The 20,118-nt window shown below is 42.4% G+C and overlaps 1 long non-coding RNA gene across 3 annotated transcripts in view; it reads right to left on the bottom strand.

Annotated features, from left to right (window-relative positions):
* LOC120369641 overlaps nt 1-20,118 on the bottom strand; it is a 456,833-nt gene that overhangs the window by 402,605 nt on the left and 34,110 nt on the right. The gene's annotated exons all lie outside the window — the stretch shown is intronic.

Below are 20,118 nucleotides of genomic sequence, written 5' to 3'. Positions count from 1 at the left end.
TACGTTGAACAATAAAAAAGGCATGCTAATATACTGCTGAGTTTTAACAGCAAAGGAGGAAGCCTGCATATTAAAACTACACTTCAGAATCTACAGTTTAATTTTGAGATCCATCAGTCAAGCTAAATACTGTAGAATGACAAGCAGTAAGTTTCCAGAGGTTGACTTTCCAAGGATGATCGCCACTTGTTACGGAAGAGGAGGGAAACAACTAGAAAAAAGGAAATTAAAATGATCTCTCAGAATTCCAGATCAATGGCTGTTAAAGGCAGAGAGCCAGTTACATTTTGGGAGAGTAGCTCCTAAACACCAAATTGCTTACTAGCTTCAAATAGAAAAGAAACACACAAAGGAGAATATGAGGACTTAGAAGAAAAAATAACACTGAATTACAGTGTGTTGCTTTAGTTAATGCATGCATGGAGGGGGAGTTTGTATAGTTAGGTAATTGTCTTAAATTGGTTTTCCATTCATATATGGCATTACTCACATTATGGCATTAACAGATTTACTGTGGTTACAGTACACATACACTTTAACTCTAGATTGAACTCAACTACCTTCAATTCACAGCAGCATATTGAATTGTTATTCATTTGCCCTCTCTCGATGTATTATTAAAAGAAATAGAGCCACAAAGCAGTACTTTATTTTCAGCATTAGAGTGTTAGAACATCACTCAAGAGGTTAAACATAAAGCTCTACAGGGCTGGTTTTTGGGTCCGGAAAGACCACACTCATGGGACAAATTCTGGCGGATACTGAAGGAAAAATTCAGCTTTCATTTTTAATGAATCAGTAAAGCCAGATTCTCAGTCAGTATGCATCAGTGAAGCTCCATTAAAGCCAAGAGAGTTATTTTGATTTACATCAGTTGAGATTAGGACCTCATGTTTCTAGCCCATCTCTTTTTAAAAGATATGAATAGACTCCAGAAGGAACCATCATGATCATCTAATCTGAAGTCCTGCACACAGCCACAGAACCTCGCCCACCTACTCTTTTAATAGACCCCTAACCTCTGGCTGCTACTGAAGTTCTCAAATCATGATTTAAAGACTCCAGGTTATAGAGAATCCACCATTTACACTGGTTTAAACCTGAAAGTGACTTGTGCACCATGCTGCAGAGGAAGACTATAAAACCCCAGGGTCTCTGCTAATCTGACCCACGAAAAACCAATTCCAAATATGGTAATTAATTAGACCCTGAGCATGTGGGCAAGACCTAGCAGCTAGACAGCTGGACAAGAATTCTCTGAAGTAACTCCGAGCCTTCCCCATCTAGTGCCCCATTAATGACTGTTGGAGATATTTGCTGGTAGCAGCTGCAGGCTGGCTACACTGCAGGCAGTCGAATCATCCTAGGCCCTCCGTTAACTTATCAAGCTCAGTCCTGAAGCCAGTTAGTTTTTTTGCCACTACTGCTCCCCATGGAAGACTATACAAGAAATTCACTCTTCTGATCATTAGAAACCTTAGTCTACCGTAATTTCAAGCCTAAACTTGTTGATGGCCAGTTTATGTCCATTTTTCTTGCGTCCACATTGGCGCTTAACGTAAATAACTCCTCTCCCTCCCTGGTATTTATCCTTCTGATGTATTTATAGAGAGCAATCATATATAGCTCATTGATTATCCTCTCATAAGGTAGGTTTTCCACTCCACAGAGATAAAAGGGACAAAAAGCTGGACTCGGCTTCTGTAGCAGGAAGACACATGTGTTTGTAGGACTTAAAAATCTCTCCAGTGGGTAAACCTTTAGCTAAAATGGGCCAAATGACTTTGGGCTACACTCCAAAGAACTACCACAGAAACCCTCCCCAAAATTCTTAGGCCAGCACTGGGCTAGTGGCATGATCACGATGGACAGGGTCTGATTACTTTAGGAGCGGGAGGAGAACAAAACTCTCTTTGCAGGTCCATTGAAAATGGTAAGACCAGCTCAGACACTGTTCCATGAACTCAGAACTAAGAATCAATGATCCTGGAGTCCTCCCTGTAGATATTGTTCATTATGGACACGGTCCTACAATCAAATCAAGCAAAACTACCATGAAAGTTTTGCTTGAGCAAGCACTGCAGGATCAGGCCCATAATGTAAGAATTTCTTTTACCTCAATTCAGATGCTGGATGCATATTATTACATGCTGCAATGCATATTCTGAGTATGAATGTTTTGGGATGTTACAGTTGACACTAAAATTAGACATATCAGTAAACCCCCCTTTTTTCTAATGTTACAAATTGAAATGTTCAAAGAAAAAAATCCCTATTTAGATCATTTTGAAAAAGCTAGATTTATTAGGATGTTCTATGAAATTATGACATGACTATTTATTATAACTAGGGGAGCAGCAAAGAATCCTGTGGCACCTTATAGACTAACAGACGTTTTGGAGCATGAGCTTTTGTGGGTGAATACCCACTTCGTCGGATGCATGTAGTGGAAATTTCCAGGGGCAGGTATATATATGCAAGCAAGAAGCAAGCTAGAGATAACGAGGTTAGTTCAATCAGGGAGGATGAGGCCCTGTTCTAGCAGTTGAGGTGTGAAAACCAAGGGAGGAGAAACTGGTTTTGTAGTTGGCAAGCCATTCACAGTCTTTGTTTAATCCTGAGCTGATGGTGTGAAATTTGCAGATGAACTGAAGCTCAGCAGTTTCTCTTTGAAACTGGGGAGATTTACTTTAATTACCTGGGTGGAATGCCAGTATCTCCAGTCATGGTGAGACTGAATGTGCCACCACCAGAATATGTATTATGTAGCCAGTGACTGTTTACTAATAGGAAAACTCAGTGCACAAACAGGAATTATGTGCACTTGTTAAAATGCTTTATTTTGAGATGACTTGCTCCACTATGTAATCACTCCTAATCTGATCAGCAGCACTGATACATACACATTGTGGGGAATATAAAGAAAAAAGATCTTTGTACGTTTAAAGGAAGAAAAGCAAAGAGAAGTGCTCAGTAATCTACAGGAAAGATGTAAGATCTTTTTCTCTTTTATTCTTAGAAATGAAAATCTGCAGTTGAAGAAGGCTCGGAGAAGGAAGTTGGGAGGAACCATAATTGTGCCAAGGAGGAAAAGGAACAGCAGATGGTACAAAATATAGTATGAAGAGTAGCACTAACAAAGCCCCTTGTCACCCATCATAGAGAACCAATTCCTTCCTTTCTCAAAGGATGAAAATAAGCAGGAATAGATGCTGCTGCTAAAATGCCTGAATAATAACTGTAATTGGCACTTCTATAGCGACTTCCATCAGAGAATCTCAAAACACTTTACAAGCACTCTTCATTTCCAGTATGGTATAATCAGGCCAGGTGCTGAGTGTCTCCTGCAATGGAATTTGAGGGTGTTCAGCACAATGAAAGAAGCACTTAGCAACTTGCATAATCAAGTTGTCATAGGTCTCACCCCCACTTAGAGCTGTTGGGTTCCAATATGGGGACCTGCATGAATTTATCTCTAAACTAAAATCCTAGTTTAGATCTAGTAAAAGCTGCCACCACCCAATCAGGTACGTGGATTGGGACACAGTCCTTCCCCAAAATCCTTGGGGATCCCAAGAGCCCCAAATCCATGGAGTTCTTACACCCAGGAGAAATAAACCATTCCCCCCTGCTTCCTCCCCCCTCCCTTTTCCTAGGAGAGCTACTGGGATCTAACTACAGAGGAATGCCTCCCCTTCCCCTTTCCCTGAGAATCCACCCAAGGAAAGGTCCACCAAGTCCTTAATAGAAAAGAATTTATTAAAAAATAAAAAGAAAGTCACTGTCTCTGTAACCAAGATGGAACAATATACAGGGTCTAAACTTATCAATCTCTGGAGAGAATTCCTCCTCCTTTCTTTCTCAGTAAAAGCAATAACAGTACAGACTTAAAGAAATTCTATAGGAAAACACAGAATTGCAAATACAGAAATAAAAGTATAAGAATACTAGTTCCTTGCTAATACTCACTAGCTTGAATAGAAGAATTTATTGCAGAAACCTGGGAGGACTTGATTAAGATGTCTGCACTCTCTTAATTCCCAAGAGAGAGACTCTAAAAAACAAAGAACAGGAAAAAAACTTCCCTCCACCGGGATTTGAAATTATCTTGTCCCTCATTGGTCCTCTGGTCAGGTGTCCACAGGTACTGCTTGTTAACCCTTTACAGGTAGACAAAAACCTTAACCTTAACTAACTGTTTATGACACAAGTCCTTTGGACTTATAACACCACTGTGAGATAAACAGACACATTTTAGAGCAATAAATGCAGATTAAAAGCCTAGGTGGACAGTCAGATGTAAGTAGAGTTGGGGGCATATGCTGAAATTATACATATATGATATGGTTTTCTTTGAATACTCTCATTTTACATTGCCACTGCTTCTTGATCTACACTAGGTGAAGTCCATTGCCTTGAGTCTCATTTTAGGAGTGCAAGGTATTGGCTGACTGGGACCTTTCACAGCTTGTCATGTGGTTTAATGTGAGCTCACAGCTAGAACTGGTCAACATTTTTCCATCAAGAAGATTTTGATGGAAAACAGCTAGGTTGAAAACTAAAACGTCAAAGGAAAATGTCCATTTTGACTTTATTTTTCATAGAAAAAAACAAAAACATTGCAGTTTTGGATTTTTGACAACACATCTGGAAAAAAAAAGAAATATTTAGATAAAATATTTTTGGAAGGGGGAAGAAGTTGAGAAAAATTCTCAAGCAGTTCTAGATGAGGCATCTGGATTTTCATGTATAAGCTAGACCCGTCTGGTTTCAGTCTGAAGTTGTACATCAGCACTGTGGCTATTTTAATGAGCTCTAATTTCTGTTGTGTGGCTGGCAAGTCACTTAAAACTGCACCCATCTGTGTTTCTGTATTTTCTTACATGAGTTCTCTGTACAGTAAATGCATAATTTGCTATATATCTCTGTGCTTTCTTTATGGATTACCTAAGTAATACTGCAAATACCGAGCTCCCTAAGGCAACTGACAAACCACTGCATGAACAGGACAATGGTTCATCTAGTTCACATTCCTGTCTCTGTCAAAGTCCATGTAGGATGCCAAACTGTGGCTGACACAGGGAGCGATGCACATACAAAAAGGTAGAAGGGCACAAGAAGCAAGATCTCCCTCCTAGAGACAGGCACAACCATAGTCTGCCCATGCATTCTCTTACTAGTGTCCCTATGGGACACAGTCAACCCAGGAAGGGTAAAAATGATCCCGTGCTCCCTTAGCCCCCTCTGCACTGCCCAGAAGAGCAATTCAAGCCCACTGCTTCTTGTCCTTTCTTCAGAGTTTCCTCCTCCTTGTAATAACCTTTTATGTTCTCCAAAACTGTTATGTCCCCTCTCAGTCTTTTCTTCTCCAGACTAAACAAACCCAATTTTTTCAATCTTCTCTCACAGGTCTTTCTAGACCTTTAATCCTTTTGTGGCTCTTCTCTGGACTTTCTCCAATTTGTCCACATATCTTGTGGCTCCCAGAACTGGACACAATGCTCCAACTGAGGACTAATCAGCACCTAGAAGTCCTATGCAGTGAACTGTTGGTAAGGCATTTGGCTTTACAGATAAAGGGAGACAAAAATAGTTAATTTAAAAAAAAATCTTATAAACATTCCTAGTTCTTCTGTAATGTAGCTGGCATATGCAGGAAATATGATAGTATGTATAGGCTACTCATGAGTAATGTAAGTATGCCAAACCCATGCTGATTAAAACCTTCATTGAATTCCATTTTACATAAATATAAAAGCGCAAATTAGGCAGCAGCCAAGAGCCACAGAAAATCAACCATTGGTGGAAACAAAATTACCATGGTCCTCAGGCGGTGGGGAGGAATAAGTGTGATTACACCTCACTAATGGCAAGAGAGAGAGGATGTCATGTGGCATTAACATTTTAAGTGCTGTGAACATGTGTGCGCTTTCTTATTCCTCACCCCTGTTTGAGGGCTACATGTTTGTGTTTCCACTGATGGCTGGTGTCCTCTCCTGATCTTTGACTGCCACCTGTCATTTGCTTCTGTATTTAAAAGTGTTATATAATATAAACATATGATGAAGAGGAGGTGAATGCCTGTCTTGTCTCACCCTCATAGAAGTTATTTCTGGTTTGGGGCACACTGCTGTCTCTCTTCCTCCCAAAATCCTGGCAAATGATTCATCAACAAGTTCTGACATTTTCCATTGCAATTCTGGATATGAAAATGTTAGTTTCACAACCAGAAAATGGAAAAGAATAAATGAAAAATGTTGCCCAGATATAGGATTTGATTCGGCTCTCACTCACAGGAAAATCGTGAGTAAATCCACTGCGATCAGTAGTTACACTGTTGTAAAATTGGTGTAGTAAATTAAATCAGGTCCATCCCTGAGACTCATTGCCTAGTAAAAGGGAGATGGGAGCAATGGTGGCCAGGCCAGCCCCAGGTCCTTTACTGCAGTGTAGACATACCCTAAGTGTCCCTACTCCTCCTTGCCCAGATTGCTCAATTATGAATAGAAAGGACAGATCACCTTTAGATCTGCTTGACATGTCTGCTAAAACAGCCATCAAGGGTTAGTGCCAAGTGGAACATGGACATTTTCTCACTATGGAGCAGACTGAAGCCATTAGGTCGCTGAAAAGCCATCTCATACAAATGTCTTTTGTTCTCCGCCAGCCTCAGCAACATTCAAAGTAGTCACCTAGAGGTCAAAGTTCTATCCCATTACCAATTCCAAGAACAAAAAGGTCCCATTTGTGATGAGCTAATTTAGTTAGTTGTCCATTGAGCTGAGGTGCATCATTTGCATTTAGCAACATTAATTCAAGACTTCTCAAAGTGAATTTGTAATACACTTATTTGATATGTAAAATATTTGCCTATAGATGCACCTATGTTTGAGAAACAAAGAGAACACAAGAGCCTCTCAGAAGGGGGGAGGGGAAGATACAAAAATATTGTCTTCTGAGAAGGGAATAAAGAAATCAGGCTTATTTTTGCATCATAAGCATGACAGAAATTGCCAGTGCAAGGTGAGCCCTTGGCCTCGTGTTCAGGAGTGCTGCGTATCTGCAGCACATATTTACTTCAGTGGGAGCTGAGGATAGTCAGCACTTCTAAACATCAACCTAGGATCTGTGTCCATAGGGTATGTAATGCCATGACCACAGAGCCCAATTCTCTTTCCACATACACTGATGTTAATCAGAGTTAACTCCATTGCATTAAATGTGGTTACACACTGTAAAATTAGTGTAACAAGCAAACAGACCCAATGAATTATCTAGGAAGTTATATGCAATTGTACTTATAATTATGAAGGTTTTTTTTTTAAAAAAAAAATTTGTGTTTTAAAGGAAATCCACCTGAAGGGACCGTTTAAAAAGGCCTCTTGATTCAACAGATATGGTATGCGCATTGTGACCGAATTTACCCCTGTATTCACACCCTACACATGTAATAATATCTAAACAGAATATGCTTCTGTGGTCTCATTTGAAAATGTATAGCTTGATGGTCAATATTATCTTGGTGAAATGTATGTAGCAATACTATATGTAAAGTCATGAATTCCCCCTGTATGATGTTGGTAGCATATCTTCAAACCCACAGAGCCCTGGTTAGGAAGGAGTGATTAAACAGGTCTATCTTTAACAAAGGATTGCATGTTTGCCTCAATTTACATATAAGTAGTAAACAGGACAGCAAGCTAGAGACAAGGCAAATCTGAATTTCAGCATATACTGGGAAGAGGAAAGAACATGGGCCCACCTTCACTACTGTTTGAATAAACCTTGCTTTGAGGGGTAGTCCTCAGAAGAATCCACTTCAAAGCGGGACTGGGCTATAAAAGTGAGGGGCAAAAACAGCCCAGGAGTTCTCTACCTCTTGTTCTTTCACCTAAGACAACAAAGGAGCCAGCTCTTTGGTCTTTGGGGGCAGAACCTGACTTGAGAATTTGGTCAATTATGTTGCTGGGGACATGTGGTAAGGATTTTACCTTGAACCAACTCTTGTAACCATTTCTGACTTTAATTCCTTTTGTACTCACTTAAAATCTTTTTGTAGTTACATAAACTTGTTTTAATCTTTAATCAAAACTAATCCAGTGTTGTATTTAAACTGAATTGTTTGGTCATTAAAATTAAGGTAGCAAATTATTGTATATTGACACCTTACAGGGGTAATGGACCTCTAATATTGAAACTGTCCAGGAGAGGACTGGACAGTGCAGAGCACATATTTGGGGGGAAAATCTGGGACTGGGAGTTTGTTGGGGTCACCCTGCAAATAGGGAACAAGGTTGATGGAAGCCAGAAGTGTTGACTGGAGTGTTGCTGCCACAGACACTTAGGCTGTGAACTGCATACTGTTTGGCTGTTTCTGAGGGACCTAGGTTGGGAACTACAGCAGCAAATCATTGTGAGGCACCCAAGGTTGCAGGGCAGGTAGTGACACAATCCTTCACTAGTCTGGATTGCACTTCAGAATGTGATATGCACATTTCATGAAATGTGTGCCTACACATGATTAGCATTTTAAATGGAGCAGAAATAATTCATAACTAGAGCTACCTGGAAAAAAATAAATAATTGAACATAAAATAAACTTTATTTCATATCATGTCTATCAGCATGGCATCCAGTCACCAGGGTTTTCCTGATTTTGTGTTTCAATACAAACTTGCAACTTTGATTTGTTCACTAAAATTTGTGAGCCTTTTGGTAAACCAGGCCCAGAGCCTCACAAACTTGAGCCTATGAATGGTTTTGCATCAAAATCATGGGATTTTCAGTTTTGCATGGTTTTAACATGAAGCCAGGTAAAACGCAGCTGAAAACTGAGTTTTGCTCTACGGCTGTTTGTTCAAAGTGAAACAGAGAGGAGGAGGATGTGAACCGAGATGGGTTTAAATCAGAGACCATGTCTGCACAAACCCTTGAAGTGTTAACGTTCCAGGTTTTCCTCAGCTCAATTAAGCTCCTCTTTTAAAAAGTTCTTTTTCCTTTTGTTCCAGCCATTGTAATTCAAGCCACAAACTTTAGTGAAACTTCAACTCAGTTTAAGTTAAAATAAAACAAATCCCCTCAGTTCTTAACTTTCAAATTCCAGTGTCTGCATTCAGACTCCGCCAGCAATAAGATCAAGACCTTGCTTTCTCCTGGCAGATTTACACAGAAAAGGGGAGGAGGAGGCGAGGTATTTGGAATGTGGGAAGGGGCTGTGGGTTGAGGCAGGGGGTGGGGGTGTAGGAGGGGTTGAGGGCTCCAGACAGGAGTTCAGGCTCTGGGGTGGGGCCAGGGATGAGGGGTTTGAGGTCCTGGATGGGGCTTCAGGTTGGAGGGGAGGGGGCTCAGGGCTGGGGCAGGGGTTGAGGCGCGGGCCTACCTCAGGCAGCTCCTGGTCAGCAGCGCAGTGGGGCTAAAGCAGGCTCCCTGCCCATCCTGGCACCACGCTGCACCCCAGAAACAGCCAACAGGTCCAGCTCCTGGGCGGAGGGGAGGGGCAGGAGGCTCCATGTGCTGCTCTCGCCTGCAGGCACCACCCCCCCCAGCTCCCATTGGCTGTGGTTGCTGGCCAATGAGAGTGTGGAGCCAGTGCTCAGGGCGGGGGCAGCTCGTTGAGCTCTGTGCCCCCTCCCCCACACCTAGGAGCCGGACCTGCTGGCCACTTCCAGGGTGCAGCTTGGTGCCAGGACAGGTAGGGACTAGCCTGCCTTAGCCCCGCTGCACTGCCGACTGGACTTTTAGTCAGATGGATGCACAAGAGGGGATAAGAAAGATCACATGGGCAATCATAAAAGTGGCATTCCCTAACATTTTGTGTGCGCACACACACTTAAAAACAGTCTTATACATTGGATGTATCCTGCAAGGTTTCTGTTTTCAGAAGCCGAAGTCAGAAAAACAGACTTTGGCAAGAATTATTCCATGTTTAAAGTAATGTGCTCATTTTTAATCAAGCTGACTTCTCAAGAATTCATGTAATGCTTATCAAAATTTGATTATGTGCTTCATGAATCTCTGAGTTTAATCCTTTTTTAAAAAAATGGTAGGCAATAAATACTGACTCTCTTTGATGAAGCTGGTGCAGTGTAAATGGATTATACGGATGTTATAGAATAGTGGCCTACAGGCAGTATGTGAATGCTGAACTGAAGGCTGAGCTTTGTCTTTCCAAACAGGACACATTTATCCTCTGACAGCCTGTTGTGTGAATTTAGGGGCTTGCAGTTGTGCTGCTGTAGTGCTACAGTGAAGACACTACCTACACCAATGGGAGAGCTTCTCCTATAAGTGTAGGTACTCCAACTCCCTGAGAGGTGGTAGCTATGTTGATGGGAGAAACTAGGCCTCCGACAGAAAAAGAACTAGATAATTTCATGGAGGACAGATCCATCCATGGCAGTTGGCCAGAATGGGCAGGGATGGTGTCCCTAGCCTCTGTTTGCCAGAAGCTGTGAATTGGCAACAGGAGATGGATCACTGGATGATTACCTGTTCTGTTCATTCCCTCTGGGGCACCTGGAATTTGCCATTGTCGGAAGACAAGATAGTGGGCTAGATTGACCTTTGGTCTGACCCAGTATGGCCACTCTTATGATCTTATGACATAGCACTGTCTACACTGGGAGTTAGGTCAGTATAATTGCGTTGAACAGTGGTGTGGATTTTCCACACTGCAGAGCAACATAATTATACCAACATATGTTGCTAGTGTAGACAAAGCATAGGTCTGGTAAGAGGTGCCACATTTGCCAGTCCTAAAGACTGAAATGCCAGAAAAGCTTATCCATGCTAAAGCAGGTGAATCAGTCTGGAGGAAATAAGTACAGAATATTTAAAGCCATGATTTGGCAAAGAAAAAGCCTCCAGGGATGAAAGGTGGGGCAGCCAAAATGCCTAATTAATTCTTGGCTTCTCTGCTAAAGGGAATGGTGGAAGACCAGCTTTGAGAATACTATGCTGAAGGGACATTATCAGAATTTTTAAAATGTGGGGAAAACAGCTATTCTACTCTATTCAGGTTCACAGTAGTATCCGAGCACCTTCCAGGACTGCATTAAATATAGTGACTAACATCTGTCATACATCCTTTCTACCACCCTTAACCCTCCCATCCTATTGATGGAGTTGGGCTGAATTCAGTGAGAGTTTTGCCTGAGTTAAGGGGTTAGGATTTGATTCACCATGGGCTGGCTCCCTTAAAATTCAGCCATAATCACCATGCTCTGTCATTATAATCAATATCAACAGAGTAGCCTTTTAATAATTATCAAAATATTTGGTTCCGAGTGGTCACATAAAAGAGCCTCAAGGAGTTATCACCGTAAGGTTTGCTCTTCTGTTGCAAGAAAATATCAACTCCTATTTCCTGTTGGGGGGGAATTTAGCAATGCAATAAACTAACTTGTGTTTAGCATATCCTGTGACAACAGGCAGGGTCACATCCATATGCGCAGTGGTCACTTCCAAATTCACAGTATAACTTGCTCATGTGTAAGAATAAACATTGGAAATATTTCCATGTTGCTACTGAAAACAGATTGTCTACTAAACCCGGGTTCTCAGACTTCTGCACAGCATGGACCATATCTCAAAAGAGAGATTGTATCACACGCAACATCTCCTTCCATTCACAACTGCATGAAACACCTCCCCATCCCATTCACACCCAATAAAATCCCTGTGGCAACTAAAACAATTGCTTACATGGAAAAGCATTTTATGCATTTATCCTACAATGTAGTTTAGCAGTGAAAAATGAGGAGTCTGTCACTATGTGATCTATCCACTCTCTATAGACCAGTGCCTCTCAACCTCTCCAGACTATAGTATCCCTTTCAGGAGTCTGATGTGTTTTGCGTACCCCCGAGTTACAACTCACTTAAAAACTACATGCTTACACAATCAGATATAAACATACAAAAGTATCACAGCACATTACAGAAAAATTGCTTACTTTCTCAATTTTACCATATAATTATAAAATAAATCAATTGAAATATAAATACTGTACTTACATTTCAGTGTACAGTATCTAGAGCAGTATAAACAAATAATTGTTTGTATGAAATTTTAGTTTGTACTGACTTCACTAGTGCTTTTTATGTAGCCTGTTGTAAAAGACTAGGCAAATACCTAGATGAGCTGATGTACACCCAGAAGGTACACGTACCCCTGGTTGAAAATGACTGCTATAGACTACCAACAAGAGTTTCAAGGAAAGCCAATGGTCCACAAAAAAACCAACAGAGAACATCTGTACTGAAGTATTCATTTAGGCTCTAAAGTCTAACACAATTACACTTAACAAAGCATTGCCTATGTTACTGATTGCTTTTTGAAGCATGTACTATGTACAGTAACTGAGGCCACATCAAGAATCTTGTGGAATTCTACAGATGAATTTAATATGTAGGACAGAATGAATACTCCACACCATGTTGAACTTTGCTTTTCTTCTGCTTCAAATGAAGTCCACTGTTTATAAACAAGATCTAAATCCCTCCTGGGGTTAATCCAATAACCACAAAATACAAACCCAAAGGAGAGAGCACCTTGAAAGCTGATATTTGCTCAAAACCTGCAGCTGTTGCCATGGAAATCATATTCTTTTGATCCATAAATATAGATAAAATAGCAGGAACATCTGAACCAGGACCAGTCAATGTGGAACTGGAAAATAAAATGGAAGTGACAATGGTGAAGGGATTCTGAAACTTCCCAATACATGCAATTTAACCCCATCTCTTTGCTTTTCCCCTATTAAAACCCATGTTTAATACAATTTACATGCTGCTGTTCAGAACAGAATATACTAGAGTGAAAAGCGGCCTAAAAAACTCCACAGAGACCAGAAATCAAACAGTAAGTATGTTGTATATTCCACAAAATAATCCTACATTAAGAAAGTGTTAATATTTTACAATTAATTGAAAAATCATTGAGACCCCAATTCAGCAAGACACTTAAAAATTATGCCTAAATAAAAGTTTGTGAATAGTTCCTGTGAAGTCATTGGCAATGATGAAGTCAATGGGACTACTCAACTGCTAAGTACCTTACTGAATTGGGGCCTAAATAACAGTTATGGTTGTCTCTTAACTGTGCCTCTTTTGGATGTATGCATCACAGCACAGTCATTTATACATGGTTACATACCATTTCTATGATGTAGTAGAATATTTTTTTTCTACAAGTTTAGAGTCTTCTAATATTTGTTCTCTTTTTCATCCTAAGGAAAGTCCAAGGGTGGTGTCCAGAACATGCATGCAAACTGGGGAAATGTCTGGGAAGTAATCAAAATCCCGGGTGAATACTTGATTTACCAAGCATACACCAAGAATATGTAGTTGACTGATACACTAGAAGCTTGATTTGGTACCAACATGACTGGCATTCTATGAGCATTTAAAATAGGCAGATCAGATGTGAAAATGGCAACATCTCAAAGCATTCTTACAGAGCTGGATCCCATAGACTTTCAAAGTTTACTTCTCAAATTATCCTATTTATGCCAAATCACAAGAATGCCACCCATGAATGCAAACTCATTTTAATATTAATCAAACTGCAGGACAAGGAATATATTTTAGCAGAAGCAGAAACCTTGAAAAACATCTTTAGATGACTCAACGTTTTCTTTTTCTTTGTCCAAGCCACAGTAGCCAAACACTAGGGGTATGTCTACACTGCAATGTAAGCCTAGGGTTAGTAGAACTCGAGTTAGCAGATCCTGGGATTAATGCAGGGATTGAGCATCTACACTCATTTATAATCCCAGGTTAGGAATTGTTGAGCCCTGGGTCCTAACCTGGGGCTTCAGTGTCTACACTGCATTATGCGGGCTGGACCCCAATCACCCATATCCCATATTTCCTAGTGCCCTTCCAAAAATGTGGCCTCTCTAGCCATTTGTTCATGGTGAAGTGGGAAAACTTGACTGTCTACCTATCTTGACCATCCAGAGGACGGAAAGTCAGCCTTTGGGACTGTGGAATTATTTCTGACAGACTCCCAGAACATGAGTCCAGTGGGCTGCTTCTACATTGCAGAGCAATAGAGCTTGAACCCTTGTCCTAGCTTGACTCAGGCTCAGACCCTCCATCCCTGTGGACCATGGGACCCTGGGTCAGCGTGATTTGAGTGTAGAGGGAAGGGGGGTTAGGCCTGAGCACGAGTTCAAACCCTGGGATTATATTGCAGTGTATACATGCCCTAGAGCAAGGGTAGGCAACCTATGGCACACGTGCCGAAGGCGGCACATGAGCTGATTTTCAGTGGCACTCATGCTGCCCGGGTCCTGATCACCAGTCCGGGGGGCTCCACATTTAAATTTAATGTTAAATGAAGCTTCTTAAACGTTGTAAAAACTTTATTTACTTTACATACAACAATAGTTTAGTTCTATATTATAGACTTATCGAAAGAGGCCTTCTAAAAATGTTAAAATGTATTACTGGCACGCAAAACCTTAAATTAGAGTGAATAAATGAAGACTCGGCACACCACTTCTAAAAGGTTGCTGACCCCTGCCCTAGAGTACCAATTCAAAAAGCTTTCAATAAGACAGACTTTACAGCAGCTGTCCGTTTCCCCAACAAAGTTCCTAATATTACATGGGATGCATCAGCGGTCACTCTCAGAATATAGGACATCCCTTCAGTTGCATGAAGTTCCAGAATGGCATGGGCCCACCCTCACCAATGTGACTCAAATGAAGTGTGTGTGCAAGGTTACACTGTCAGGAGCAGAGCAGCACCCTTCCTGCATCTATAGGGTTGCCAGGCATCCAGTTTTCGAATGCCCAGTCGAAAAGGGACCCTGGCGGCTGCAGTCAGCTCTGGTGACCGGGCTGTTAAAATTCCAATCAGCAGCACAGCGAGGTTAAGGCAGGCTCCCTGCCTGCCCTGATTCCGTGTGACTCCCAGAAGTGGCTGCCATGTCCGGCTCCTAGGTGCAGGAGTGGCCGGGGGGCTCCATGCATTGCCCTTATCCTGAGTGCCAGCTCCACAGCTCCCATTGGCCAGGAGCCATGGCCAATGGGTGCTGAAGGGGCAATGCTGCAGGCGTGGGCAGCACACAGAGCATTCTAGCCCCTCCACCTAGGAGCCGGACATGGCGGCTGCTTCTGAGAGCCGCACAGAACCAAGGAGGCAGGGAGCCTGCTTTAGCCCTGCTGTGCTGCCGACCAGGAGCTGCCTGAGGTAAGCAACGCCTGGCTGGAGCCCACACCCCAACCCACAGCCCCAGCCCTGAGCCCGCTCTCACACTCCAAACCCCTCGGTCCCAGCCTAGAGATTCCTCCTGCACCCCAAACCCCTCCTCCCCAGCGCCACCCCAGAGTCTGCACCCCAGATGGAGCTCTCAATCTCTCCCGCACCCCAACCCCTTGCCCTGAACCCCTCATTTCTGGCCCCACCCCGGAGCCCACATCCCCAGCCAGAGCCCTCACCTCCTCCTACACCCTAACCCCTGCTCCAGCCCAGTTAAAGTGAGTGAGGGTGGGGAAAAGCGAGCGATGGAGGGAAGAGATATGGAGCGAGTGGGGGATGGGGCCTCGGAGAAGGGGGCATGGTAGGGGTATTCTGTTTTGTGCGATTAGAAACTTGGCAACCCTAATGATGATAGAGGACAAAACCACATCCAGTTCTATATTAGTATGGACCAGGGACAAACCTTACAAAAATAGGACGGCCAGTTTAAAAACAAATTAATGGCCTGCCTAACATTATGTGATGACTGAGAATACTTGGTCTGGGACAAGGATTCAGTCACTTAGCATACAATAAACTGAAACAGCCTTCAAGCAATTGACCCTGGGTGTGGGCTCACAGAGCCTAAAAGATTTACATAATTAGCACAAGCATCCTCAAAGAAGAAATGTATAAGCCTGGTAAGAGATAAGTGCTTTCAGTAACTCAAGTTCTGATTTCTTATTACTAATTTGTTAGCTGTGCTATTTTCAAACCTTTTAATGAATGTGATGACGCTTTGAGCTAATCCAGCATGGTGATTTTACAGTAAAGTTCCTTTCTTTATTATGAAAAACACTTTTTTGGGGGGGGGAGGGGGAGGCTAGTTAATGCACAATAGTGTCTATAATTTCTCCTAAACCTGAACCTAGCATGTTTAAACTTTCTAACCACTATCCCCTCAAATAGAATACAGATGTGTTAAAGATTTAATACCATTATTTAATATTTAATAATTATATTACAATAGGGCATGGATGCCCCTATTAGGATCAATACTCCACTGCGCTAGGCACTAGGACATCCTTACAAAGACATAGTCCCTGTTGTGAAGCACTTAGAGTCAAGGGTGGCAGGGGAAAGAGGGATACAATCAAATGCATTCAACATTAATGCACTTGCATATATTTTCTGACTTCTTTTCAAAATCAGATAGATAAACTAGCAACTAACCTCCCCCTGCCTCTCAAGTCATCAAAAACTGACTAGTTTCCTTATAGGCATCACAAAATCATTGGGTCTTGAGGAGCAATTTGAAAGAGACAGTTGGTGCAGTCGTACAAATCAGTTAATGGAAAGGGTTCCATGTACTGGGTAGCACAGAAAGAGGTATGAACATTTTGAGAAGCTGACAAAGGCTGTCATTGCTGGCGTAGCAGAGGAAGCAGGGGTGATATGGTGACAGACTATGGCAGACAATAGGGAGTCACAAGCTGAATTTTGTATCTATACCGAACAGCAATACTGCTGATGGATGGCTGTACCTAGATATATAAATTTATTATTTTTATGACATATCTGAACTGTTATACATTATACATTAAATCATTTGTACTAGTGATTTTGGAGCAAACATTTTCGAAAGCGTTGCTTAGTTAACCTGCTTAGATGTTTATTATGCTAAAAGTGTATTGGAGGTCAGTCAGAGATTAAAGGGTCATCTTAGAAATGTTATGAGAGTGTCACTGAAACAAATGGCCATGCATGCAAGACTGTAATGATGCAATCAGATGGGACCTATACAAGTTAGGGGCTAAGATGAAGCAGCTCCACAATAGTTCCAAGGTGACCTAAGAATTTCATGTGGTTTAGACAAAGATCGAGTTTTCCTATAAATACAAAGTACTTCTTGGAATGACAGAGCTTGTCTGGTATTTTGAATTCACATCTCTGATTGTTGCACAGACCTATATCCCTGGCCTAACAAGCTTGTTTAAAGAAACAGTTTTGGGCCTCCATCCTGCAAACATACACAATGGGGATTACTTGTGTGCAAGTGTTTACACGATTGGGGCCTTATACCCCATCTCATCCAGAGCCACTGTGGCTTCACTTCTGATGTGTTCAACAAGGAGAAGTGCAGAGCCCTGCAGTTGGGAAGGAAGAATCCCATACACCGCTACAGGCTGGGGACTGACTGGCAGGGGCAGCTCTAGCTTTTTTGCCACCTCAAGCATGGCAGGCAGGCTGCCTTTGGCGGCTTGCCTGTGGGAGGTCCCCAGTCCCGTGGATTCGACGGCATGCCTGCGGGAGGTCCGCTGGTCCCACGGCTTCAACGGCATGCCTGCAGGAGGTCTGCTGGTCCCGCAGCTTCGGCGTACCCGCCACCGAATTGCCGCTGAATCCGTGGGACCGACGGACCTCCCGCAGGCAAGCCGCCAAAGGCAGCCTGACTGCTGCCCTCGCAGGGACCGGCAGGACGCCCCCCACAGCTTGCCGCCCCAGGCATGCACTTGGAGCACTAGTGCCTGGAGCCACCGCTGCTGACTGGCTAAGCAGCAGTTCTGCAGAAAAGGACCTGGGGATTACAGTGGACGAGAAGCTGGATATGAGTCAGCAGTGTACCCTGGTTGCCAAGAAGGCCAAAAGCATATTGGGCTGTATTAGTAGGAGCATTGCCAGCAGACCGAGGGAAGTGATTATTCCCCTCTATTTGACACTGGTGAGGCTACACCTGTGGTATGGCATCCAGTTTTGGTCCCCCCACTACAGAAGGGATGTGGACAAATTGGAGAGAGTCCAGCAGAGGGCAACAAAAATGATTAGGGGGCTGGGCACATGACTTACGAGGAGAGGATGAGGGAACTGGGGTTATTTAGTCTGCAGAAGAGAAGAGTGAGGGGAGATTTGATAGCAGTCTTCCAACTACCTGAAGACAGGTTCCAAAGAGGATGGAGCAAGGCTGTTCTCAGTGGTGGCAGATGAAAGAACAAAAAGCAATGATCTCAAGTTGCAGTGGGGGAGGTCTAGGTTGGATATTAGGAAACATTAGTTCACTAGGAGGGTGGTAAAGCACTGGAATGAGTTACCTAAGGAGGTGGTGAAATCTCCATCCTTACAGGTTTTTAAATCCTGGCTTGACAAAGCCCTGGCTGGGATGATTTAGTTGGTGTTGGTCCTGCTTTGAGCAGGGGGTTGGACTAGATGACCTTCTGAGGTCTCTTCCAATCCTAATATTCTATGATTCTATGACTGTAATGTCAAAACATATACTGACAGATTTTCAGGGCTTTAACTGTCTTTTATTTGACTGTAAAGTGCTATGAACAAATATGATGCTGGACAAATGATCAATAAACTGCTTGGTACATCAATGAATGTTCATGCATGTTGGCTTTTCATATTCTTGACATTTGTTGTCAAAGAGAAAATATTAAAAATAAAATATTTTTAAAAGAATTGTGCCTTAGCAGCCATTGATGCATATATTATCTCCCTGCTACACATCCTTGGCAAGTGATTTTTTGTTTTTGTTTTTAATAAAGTGTTTGAATAAGCTATATTTTTGTGCAGCTGAGGAAATCCAGATTATTTCCAGTTTATTAGTATTGTGTGAATATTTTGTAAACAGACTTCTGCCTTTTCTCTGTAATGAAAATTAAGGCCAAATGCAGCCTAGAGTAAGCAGGCCACGCTACTATGATGGTGTAAATTAAAGGTGGTGTAAATTAAAATGGGTGCAGATGGCAAGATAGCATAAGGGCTTGTTTTACACAGACACTTAATTCACGGGAATCTGGGGTGTAAATCTATCCTGCTATTAGCCTGGTGCACACTAAGTATCTGCCTGGACCCTGCTGCTTTGTATTAACAGCTCCCTAGTGAGCTCTGATCTACTGCACTTCAAAAGAGGAGTAGTTCCAAAGTGTACTAGGGAATTGTTAGCATGCAGCAGCAGGATCCACACAGATACTTAGTGTGCGGCAGGCTAATGCAGGGTAGATTTGCACCCAAGATAACCACAAATTAAATGTTCATGTAGACATGCCCTAACTTATACTTATTTGTAAGTTACATGCCAAAGGAATACACAAGATTCTCACAGGAAAATTAACTAGGAGGAAGTTGCAAAATAAAGCAGGGCCTCCCCTAGCACTTTAGCTTATGCTTACAGCATTTCCAACATTCCCATGGCCAAATTCAGTCCCAGGAACAAGGAGGAGAAATGCCCATTGACTCCAATGGAAGCTGCAAGTGCTTTTGCCAAGGTCTGACTTTGGTCCACAGAAAATACCAAATCAGAGTAAATTAGACTTTTGCACATCCCTGGGCCTGATTCTCCTTTCTTTTACACCTGTGTAAATTGGGGTGATGACGACAACTATTTCACGATGGTTTGCTGTCTCAAGCTCCTTGTCATTCCTTTCAATGCTCCCCATTACATCTGTTCCCTTCTATTGTTGAAAACAGCACTGCCGTCCTTGTCTCCCAGGCCTGCAAATGTGGGATCATCTTTGACTCCTTCCTCTCTTCTGCCCACATGCAGACAATCACTACTAAATCTTGCTGCTGCTTCCTTCATAACATCTAAAATCCAACACCTTCCTTTCCATTCCCATGGCCAAATCATCTGTTCACCCATAACAATTACTGCAATATCCTCCTCTCAGGTTTTTTGACAGCAACCTACACCTCTCCTCCAGCTAGTCCAAAGTGCTGCTGCCAAGAATATCTTCCTTGTCATTTGACTTCACCATGTAATCCCCTCTGAAAGGCTAAACTGAATCTAACCTCAAACTCAATTTCTTTGATCCTGGTTTCAGAGTCCTTCATTACTCAGACCTGATCTACGTCTCAGATCTCCTCCAATTTTGCATTCTGCCACCCCTTCTGCTCTGCCAACATCATCATCATTTGTAACCCTCTCACA

The sequence above is a fragment of the Mauremys reevesii genome, linkage group 8 (assembly GCF_016161935.1).
Source record: "Mauremys reevesii isolate NIE-2019 linkage group 8, ASM1616193v1, whole genome shotgun sequence".
In the NCBI taxonomy this organism is placed as follows: domain Eukaryota; kingdom Metazoa; phylum Chordata; order Testudines; family Geoemydidae; genus Mauremys; species Mauremys reevesii.
This window is presented reverse-complemented; position numbering and strand designations above follow the sequence as displayed.